Below are 10257 nucleotides of genomic sequence, written 5' to 3'. Positions count from 1 at the left end.
GGAAAGGTGCGTTGATCACTTGCTATTAATCAGTGTTGTTTTTTCTTTTCGATAAGTTTGTCATATCCTTTAAGATACTTGTTCAACCAATCAGAAATGAGAGACAACATGATTCAAACAGAAACAGACCATTGCGTCCTAACCAACCTCCTTGTGATAGCTGATGGGAACAGGAACTTAAGGATTACTATAGTGGAAGAAGAGAGACATGCAGATCTTTTTGCACAGGAAAACCTGTATGTAAACATATCATGTAGCTAAGGAGGTGCAAATGGTGCAAATCATTTCAGTCGTGGATTTGAAGCGAAAAAAAAACATTAAGTCTGTGCTTAAACGTATTCAAGATAAGGCTTTCAATCCCTTTGATTAGCAAATCATTCCATAAATCAACAGTTCTGTTGAAGAAAAAGTATTCCGCCTCATTCAAGATAAAAGGTTCGCACTTGAGTTTATATCCCTTACTGCGCGTGTGATCAGACGATTCTATCCAAGAGTTACTCGTTCGATCGAGATTATCGAAGCCTTTAATGATGTCGAATACTTGTATTAGATCACATCAACCTTTACTTTTCTAAGCCTGATGGATTCAATTTGTGTAAGATTTGTTTCCCAGGCCGGGAATCACTCTTGGTTGTTCGCCTCTGTACTCTCTTCATTCTATCTGTATCTTTCCTCAGGTAGGTTGACTACAATTGAACAACAAAAAAAAAAGAATCAGGATGGGGTCACAACAGTAAGTCGTAGTGAGAATAATTTCCCAAGACTTAAATCTAAGAGTCTCCCTATGGCACACCACTTGTTACGTCCAACCATTCTGAGGCTGGACCATTAATCACTACTGTTTGTTTACGACTAGCAAGCCAGTTTCCTAACAATCGAAATACAACCTCATCTATAACATGTGATTTAACTATTTCTTTTTTTTAACTTTTGATGAGTAGTGATCACAGGACAGTGAGATTAAGGGCTAAATATATTCCAGAAAGAAATATGAAAATGTTCACAGCTCATGGCTATTAATCAAAATTCTGTAGCATTAGTCCTACATACTATGTAAACATGAAAGGGAATATGACATCATGTATGGTAAACAGCGTAATCATGATGATCTACTGTGTGCAAACGCCTTTGGGATAACAGGCCTGTATCTGCGTCGATCTGCGGGTCTATATAGATTAGAGGTGAAGGGTATCACTGTGGAAGATTAAAGAAACTGGGTGATATTAGAACCCTTATATGGCATGAGATTAGGAGACTTATGAGTTCATGCACACTTCTGGCAGGCGTTAGAATCACTAAGACAGCCTGAAATTGAGGTATAGGATGAATATAGGATATAGAATGAGGATGGCACAGTTGAGACTGGGTCAAGGAATGGAGGATGGGTGCAGGTCGGGTGAAGGGTGAAAGGTGAAAATGGGAATACAGAACTAAGGGATCAGGGTCTTTGATGAGTACGAATACGGGCGGGAGAGGAACAGATATTCATTAATGTCGGAAAAGAGAGAGAAACTAGACGTACAGGTTACAAAAAGTTGGGATAATCAAAAACCGCCGAAACAAAGATGATTAGAAAAAAAAAAAAAGAAAAAGGGACGTTTTACCTGAAATATCGACACAACTCTTCGCTATGTACTCAAGGGAACCTGACGGCCATTAGAAGTTGACAGTAATTTCGTAAAATCGCCATTACCGATCGGCTTAAGTATAATTTAGGACCCTAAAGTAATTTTCATCGCATTCTCTTCAAGCGGCGTCAACCGCAAGGTTATAGGGACACAGGCTAGGCTGCTTTATGACGAAAGCAAAAACGGGTAAATGTATAAGAGGCATCATAATATGAGTACCTCTCGGGCTTGAGGATAAAAGAACCAGTTCCGTCGCAAATTACCGCCAGACATAATGATCCCCAAAGCATGTTATAAAGACTTCGTTACCAGCATAACCACAGACTGGGTTCCCCCAACAACCAGCCAGACCTCCTGACGTAGAACAATATTAATACACGAATGAAGAGACGGACGGATCATTGCCTTAGGGTCACGGCTGCTGGGAGTGGTTGTCCAAGCATGACTGAGGCCCACTACATGCAGCTGACCTCACCACATGCAGCTGACTCGCCACACACACACAGCAGACCCACCACATACAACTGACCAACCACACACACACAGCTTATTCGCCACACACACAGCTGACCAACCACACATAGCTGACCCGTTAGAAACAGCTGAGCAGCAGCAATATACAGCTAACAAGCCATAGATAGCTACCCAACCATACACGCCTGACTTGCCAGTTACTGTAGACTAACAACCCACAGCTGAGCAATCATACATAGCTAAGCTACCAGACACAGGTAATCAACCCGGTACAGCTAATCAAACAGACATAGCTAACCCGCTACATATAACTAACCCATTGCGCTAAAGCATAGAAATATGATGGAGTAGCTATAAAAGCGATGGACATTGCATAGATATGACTGGATAAGTTATAAAGATCTGGACTGGAGTTCAGTGACGGAATATGAGAAACCAGACCAAATATGGTTGTTGAGACGAGACTTATCAAGGGATGGAATCTAACAATATCTTTCCAGAGTTATCATAATTAGGACAGCTAAGCGACTGGGAAAAGCTATGTATCTTGCTTTTGCCTACTGCGGGTGAGATAAGAGTAAAGGGTAACCTTATCACAACCTTTACGTTTTTAAACCAGCTTGATGACCTACACAGTGAATGATTGTAATGAATACGAAGGAATGGATACGAATACAAGACTGCATCTACCCCGGCGTATCATCAATAAAGAAGCAGTGTATGAAACATCGACTCATCCACAACGGCTTTAAAAAATCCAGCTACGACAAGGTACTTCATACAAAACAGGCCCACAGCGGCAGAAACTACAATCAAACACAACACACAAAATGTATGACCGCATCCAGATGCCAACAGCATACATGATAAATGAACGAGCACTACGAGCCATCGTCTTCTGAAACATAAACCACACAATGCCGTATAACAAAGCCAATCTAGCTGTTTACAACAGGAAATAAAACCAAGCAACTTTAGGAGAAATAAGACACAATACAAGTATCCAATTCATAGGTTCACATGTCAACACGGAGACTGTGAGCTCCTTACCAACATGACACAAATTGAAAGCACAATCTGTACGCTGGCTGGCCAGAATAATTACCCTACACCTACAAAAAGACTCCATCAAAGCTTATGTGACAAGAAGCATAACCCTGCCATGATACGAGAGACAATAGTTAAATGTGCAAGACTACTATGCCGTGAACAAGGCACAAGACATCTAAACATTGCCGAAGCACTAATCATCAAGGAACAGCAACGAGAAATGAGCAACAAAGACACGGGTCAAGACAGTTACAACACACCCCAGCATTACGTTACAACCAATGAGCGTGTTACCCTTCATGCACATCCGCTTACATGTATTATCCGAACAGTTAGCGTTCCCAACCACCATGCAAGGTCCTGGGTTCGAGTCCTGACTGTTGGAAGGTATCATGTGTTCATATGCTCTATATTCGTGTTCATATACTTTTCCGTTTATACAGTAAGGTTCTGTAAAATGCTAGCTGCTGATAATGTGACCCTGATGGGATATGACCGGTCTTGACCACGTTGCACATGGATGTGAGACAAAGGGTATTCGATTACTTTTAATCGAATAGTCATTTCCCTATTGGAGGCCATCATAGCTGAGCGGTTAGCGTTCCCGACTACCATACAAAGGCCCTGAGTTCGAGTCCTGGGTGTTGGAGGGTGATTATATATATATAAAGGTAACACAAAATTCTACACGTTTCAAGTAAGACAGTTATAACTTTCCTTGAATACAGTATAAACTTATACAAATCCTCAGCGAGAAATAATCTCAAACTTTAAAGACTAGAAGACTATTCACACAAATATTCTAGTTCATGTAAGATGTCCTTGAGAACTGAAGAAGGCGAGAGAAAGAATGTGGGCAGGCGAGACAAGAGGAGCAAGAATGTTACTTGGTTTAAAATAACCTCACCCGCACAACTTGTATCGTTCAGAGATTCATCCTTTTCTTTTTTGTCTTAAGTTCTGCGATTTGATCGATCAAATATTAACCTGCTTAAAGAAAACGAAAATAAAATTCTATATAAGGGAACCATCCTTCACCAGAACGAGGTCGGAATCGTGAGTCCGTCACGGAAAAACTTTTAATTAAAAGCAAATTAGTCTTCAAATAATGCTCAGGTTGAAAGTCAATCTGGTTTCCTTGTCTGGAATCTCTTGCGGCCAGTCACGAAACTTCAGAGATCCGTGAAACTGGCCACATATCGAGCGCATCTGAGGATAAGATCAGCGCTGTGGTGCGCTCATTGGTCAGCACCACGACCAAGGGAGGACTATCGAGGGCACAGCGGGAGGTGGATGACAGAGCACGAGGGTGGTCCTAGGGAGTGGAAGAGGGCAACTCAACTGGGTGTGGAGGATCGTGGGGGTGGACCAATGGGGATCTCAAGAGACGTGCACGGAAGAGTGGGAGGGATCATAGCAAAGCGGGTAAGAAAATAAGTGTCGGAGGAATAGTGGAATAAAAGTGGGTTTAGACAAAGCCGGGAGGAGAGACGGTACGGAGTGGTATGATGAAGTGATGTGTATAGTAAAGATGAGGAATGGCACGAGGAGTAAAAACTGGTATTGGAGGCTATCACGTTGCTTATAATAAATGAAAATAAGGCCGTGCGTTAGAATTTACCATATCATCAGAACACGACGAGAGTGTTATTCCATGGCCATAAAGCTCCAGCAATGCTCCTGAGAAAGACGGGTGAACGCAACCTCTGTTTATGTGGCGTTTAAACAGACTCCCCAAGAACGACGGGCGAGCGCAACCTCTTTGTCTGCTGAGCTCCAACAGCCTCCCTGACAACGGAAAATGTACACGTTATTTTTTTCTTTTGGCCCCACAGCCTCCTTGAGGATAAGCGAGTGCGACCAGTGTCTGCTCTGCACCAGCAACCTCCCTCTGAATAACGGGCGAGGAAGTTAGGCATGAAGGATGTCGTGGACTCATTCGGGTAGAAGTTGGACGGAGAATATGAGGGAGAGCCATTTATGTCCGCACTCTTTGCGAAACCTCACCCTCGACGGGTTGGACTCGAGTCGTTGCTTCTTGGCCACACTCAGCATGGCGGACTTCCGCGTCGAGTTATCGAGCGGTGGTTGCGTGACGGTGAGCTGGACTCTATCCTTGCAGGACCTGACTAGCTGGATTGCATGGTCCCTAGGCGCCTTCTTCACGTCCTCCCCGTTGATCATGAGGATCTTGGTCGCCAGGCCTTGACCTGCGCGCCTATATGCTCAGTCAACCTTCCCGAGAACCACAGGAGAGCACACACAACCTGCAAGTCTAATTTGTGTAGTGCGTATACCCATCTTGAGTCATAAAAATCAGTGCTTGAGCCCGTCAAGAAGGAGGGTCCCGCTGTGATTCACAGAGGGACAGCTTTGAGAGGAGAGATGTCCATTGCATTAACGCTGAGAATTGATCATCCTATCGATATTATCCCTGGTATAGAGAACTTCCTCTTGGACGGAAGGTATCAACTCCATTTTGGAGGGAAGTGTACCAAATCGTAATTTGTCTCGGAATATTTGGCCTCTGGTCGTCAATGTCAGGCTATCTTTCAAAAGCCATGTACTTTCAAAGGGAACATTTGTATTCTTTCGACACTTCATGAGTTCGGTGACCTCCTGAAGCTTTCAGGAACAGGTATTGCGCCTTTACAACCGGTCAGAACCCTATGGAGATATCAGAAATTTTACATCTTGTTGAATGCGGTGAATAGGAGCATAGTACGTATTTTCATTACTGAACGAATTCGATAGTCATATGAACTTGAAGAGTCGGTTTACCTACTCTGCCCTAAACGTCAACGCATCTTAAGACATCCATCAGTCTCTCCATAATCCAGAACACTGTGCCCATAAATGGCTTTTTCATAGCCACAGTAATCAAGAGAACATGAGGAGATGGTGACCAGAATCCCCATTCATGAACAAATTAAACAACACTGATTAAACCACACACACCTGACGTAGACCCATCTTCACCTAAGGCCACTCACACACCAAGTCTTCACGCGCCTAACTCTCGATAGGTTTTTTTCAGTAAGGATAAAAGCTAATAGTTATATCTTCCCTACTTGAACTACCTTAAGAAAACCTATTCTGTGGATATGAAACTCTACACTTAAAAAGAGTCCAACAGTGGAAACGCAAATCACCGCACACTGGAAATCTCCGGCACAAGATCTGCCATCGAGAATGCCAAGGTCAAAATTGCAGATATTTTGGCTTCAAATGTCGTCAAAACCTCGCGGGTTCCGGGGGTCAAAATTGACGATGGTCTTGTAACCATACCTGATTTGAAACGAAGGACATATCATCGCCGTAGAGCCTTATGGACAGAGTGGCTCCAGATGCAAAGTGAATACCACAAGTTTATCGGCAAAGAAATAGTAGGAATAGAAGAAGAGTTTGGTGTGACGACTGATACGCCAAAGTGCGATAGACCTGCCTACCTCATAATAAAAGGGCCAACCAATAAATGTCGTTCAGGCTTGTCTGAGCATACTCGATATGGTCGACTTCATTCAGCCATATTATGATATGGCTGACATCTACAGAGACAAGAAGTATCTTAAACACCACAAGGATGTTCCAAACAGGATCTGGCCAGCAGGCCGCGTTCTGGCACAAGTAGATATCCATCCAAGATTTTACGGCTCTCTCATTGGCAATCAAGGCAAGAACCTGCGAGTGATCTGCGACTAGTGGAGAGTTAAAATCCACATTCCTAATCGGGACGAACCAGAGAGGCAGATTGAAATTCTGGGTAGAAAGAATAAGGTTAGGAAGGCGAAAGCGATGGTTTTTGAAAGAGTTCGAGAATGAAATTGGAATGGTCACGAGCAGCGAGTTGAAAGCCTTAGTAAAGGTCATCATGAGACGATGTAATGTTTTGATCATCTGCCATGTGATGGAAATGATATTAGGATAATTCCTACTCTGTTTTTAAAACTTAACGTCGTAAGTCATTGAAAGAATAAGTTTAGATTTGTTTATATATATATATATATATATATATATATATATATATATATATATATATATATATACATATATATAGGTAGATAGATAGATATGGATGAAGAGGTGAAGGTCTTGAGAGCACTGAAGAAAGTGTGGAATTAGAGAGGATTGTCTGGGAGGGAGAACTATTGATGAGGATGGCCAGACGAGAGTGGATATGTTGGAAATGAAATGTTTGAGGACAATATGTGGTGTGAAGTGGTTTGATCGAGTAAGTAAGAGAGAGATGTGGTAATAAAATGAGTGTGGTATAGAGCTGAAGGCATGCTCAAGAAGTGGAGGGAACAAGGAGAAACGGAAGACCAAATTGGAGTTGGAAGGCGTGCATGGGATAAAATAAATTGGAACGATGTGGTATACAGGGGTCGACGTGCTTTTAACGGACTGAACCAAGGAATGTGAAGCGTGCAAGGTAAACCATGAAAATGTCTGTTGGACCTGGTTGTGGATAGGAAGCTGTTGTTTCGGTGCACTACACATGACAACTAGAGAATGAATGTGAGCGACTGCTGCCCTTCTTCCTATGCATTTTGCGCTACCTCGCTAACGCGGGAAGCGATGAATAAGCATGGAAATGAAATATATATATATATATATATATATATATATATATATATATATATATTATATATATATATATATATATATATAGAAAGAATACTTCCCACGTATTCCCTGCGTGTCGTAGAAGGCGACTAAAAGGGAAGGGAGCGGGGGGGCTGGAAATCCTCCCCTCTTGTTTTTTTTTTTTCCCAAAGAAGGAACAGAGAAGGGGGCCAGATGAGGATATTCCATCAAAGGCCCAGTCCTCTGTTCTTAACGCTACCTTGCTAACGCGGGAAATGGCGAATAGTATGAAAGAAAGAAAGAAAGAAAGAAATATATATATATATATATATATATATATATATATATATATATATATATATATATATATATATATATATATCATGCCTGTTCGCCATTTTCTGCGTCAGAGAGGTAACGCCAGGAACAGACGAAGGCCATATCCGCTCACATCCATTCTCTAGCTGTCACGCGGAATGCACCGAAACCAGAGCTCACTATAGTCACAAAAATCAACTAATGTCTGAGAAGTATTGATCATCTTCTAAAGCAGAGGGAGCGGCGGTACATTTAACGCTTCTCGCACAGGCAGTGTCTGTATTCACAGTTTGCTGGATTTTATAGGTCATTAAAAGCTGCATACAATGCGATGTCCAAGGTAACAACGTAGTAGATAAAAAGCTCGTTGAACCTCCTCCGGCCATCAGATAATCGTGGCCGGAGTACCGTCGGTCAAAGAGATTTTTTTTTTTCTTGTTTTTCCCAGCCAGGTTTTGGTGTTTGAGGAGATAGCTATACCAAAAAATTTGTTTAAATTTCCAATGATTTCTTTTAGGTTTTTGGTACTAAAATTTCCTCTTCTATTCTTTTTCTCATAGAATGATGGATTAATGAGCCTACACTTTGGATCCTACAAGAATGGTGTTAACTAGAGCAATTATACTAATAATATATATAGAATGAGTGCTGAAGAGCTTGCCTCGTTTCAACCCCCTGATCCCTATGTTTACTGTTGTCAGTTAGAACTTGTTAAACATCCTTTGGCATACGTTTGGTTGGACAGACTTGACGAAATTACTAGCATCTGCTGTTCACCGGTATGCTTGTTCATCCTTTATTGTACATATCTTCCTTTGTTACAGTCTGATATTTATTTCCTGATCCCTCATGATCTCTGGCGATACTTCCCCATGAACGATAAATTATGAAATTTTACAGTAATGAATTCCGATGTATATGTCACAATATTTTCTGATATCTGTATCTTTTTCAATAATTATGACCGAGCACATTTCAAGACAGGTTTTTCACTTCAACGAAAATTCGTAAATACTTTCCCTTGTCTTTTCTTTTCCCGTTTCAAAATTCTCTCTATATTTCAATTAAGGCCCGCCTTGATGTGGACTTTCGTCCGTGACTGGAACCCTCAACATAAAATGAAATATATTTTCACCATACAAATATCATTAATGACAAAATCCAATTCAGGGTAAAAATATTCACCACGCCACGGAACGTCTGAGAAACTTATATACGAAAAAAAAAAAAAAAATTCTACATTTCATCTTAACAATGCTAAAGACGAAATAGCAAGTTTGTGATAATGAATAGATCTTTTCACTCCAAGAGTACAAGTGATGTCTTTCGAGGATGTGTTTTCAACCAAGGTGAGCCAATGAATGTAGTCGATCTAGTTTTATATGTGTGAGTAAGAGAAGGACTGGTTATAAAGGACCTTGAAGGAAAAGTATTGGAATATAGTAACTTATATCTTCACAAACGTGAACTGTAAATGAGAAAACATTAGATGTAAATGATGAGACGAAGAAAAAAAAGATGTGGCATCACACGAAACATACCTAAATACATGGTAATCGTATGGAAGTCGTTCAGTTCTAAAGGACGAATACGTGAGACTTAGTAAACCGAAAATTATCATCTCGGCTGATCACTGGTGAAATTGAGGATGCTACGTATGTAATGGCCAATCATCAAATATGTCATTAAACAAAGAGCTTCTTGATTTGAGTAAGGGTGAGAAGCTTACTTCGTTGTCTACATTGTAACTCAGAGGAAGATATTACGTGGGAGGGATGAGTGTCTTGAGAATATCTCTGCATTTTCCATAAGTGGCTAATTCCAATGATAATAGTCATTACTAATTTTCGGGGCTCATCCCCATCGTGAAGATGATTACTGAATCTCAGAGAGGATTTTGCGATATTCTGTGTATCCAACAGTCCCTTTTTCGTTGGCTTCAAGTCTTCCTGGATTTTCTGACTGTCTTTAGCAATATCATCATTATTACCTTTTTCTGACATGCCTTAAATGGCCTGAGCTCCAATTATATTTCTGCCAGTCTTCATGAAATTTGACTAATGTTCTTCCAGTCATCACAAGTTCTACAAAAGACCCAAAAAAAGACTGGAGGCTAATGATGTCGGGCTGACATGGGCCGGAGTCAACAGGGTCAGGTATACACAAGCCTGGCAAACTCAAAAGAGAGAGAGAGAGAGAG

This window comes from Panulirus ornatus, chromosome 18, assembly GCF_036320965.1.
Source record: "Panulirus ornatus isolate Po-2019 chromosome 18, ASM3632096v1, whole genome shotgun sequence".
NCBI lineage: Eukaryota > Metazoa > Arthropoda > Malacostraca > Decapoda > Palinuridae > Panulirus > Panulirus ornatus.
This window is presented reverse-complemented; position numbering follows the sequence as displayed.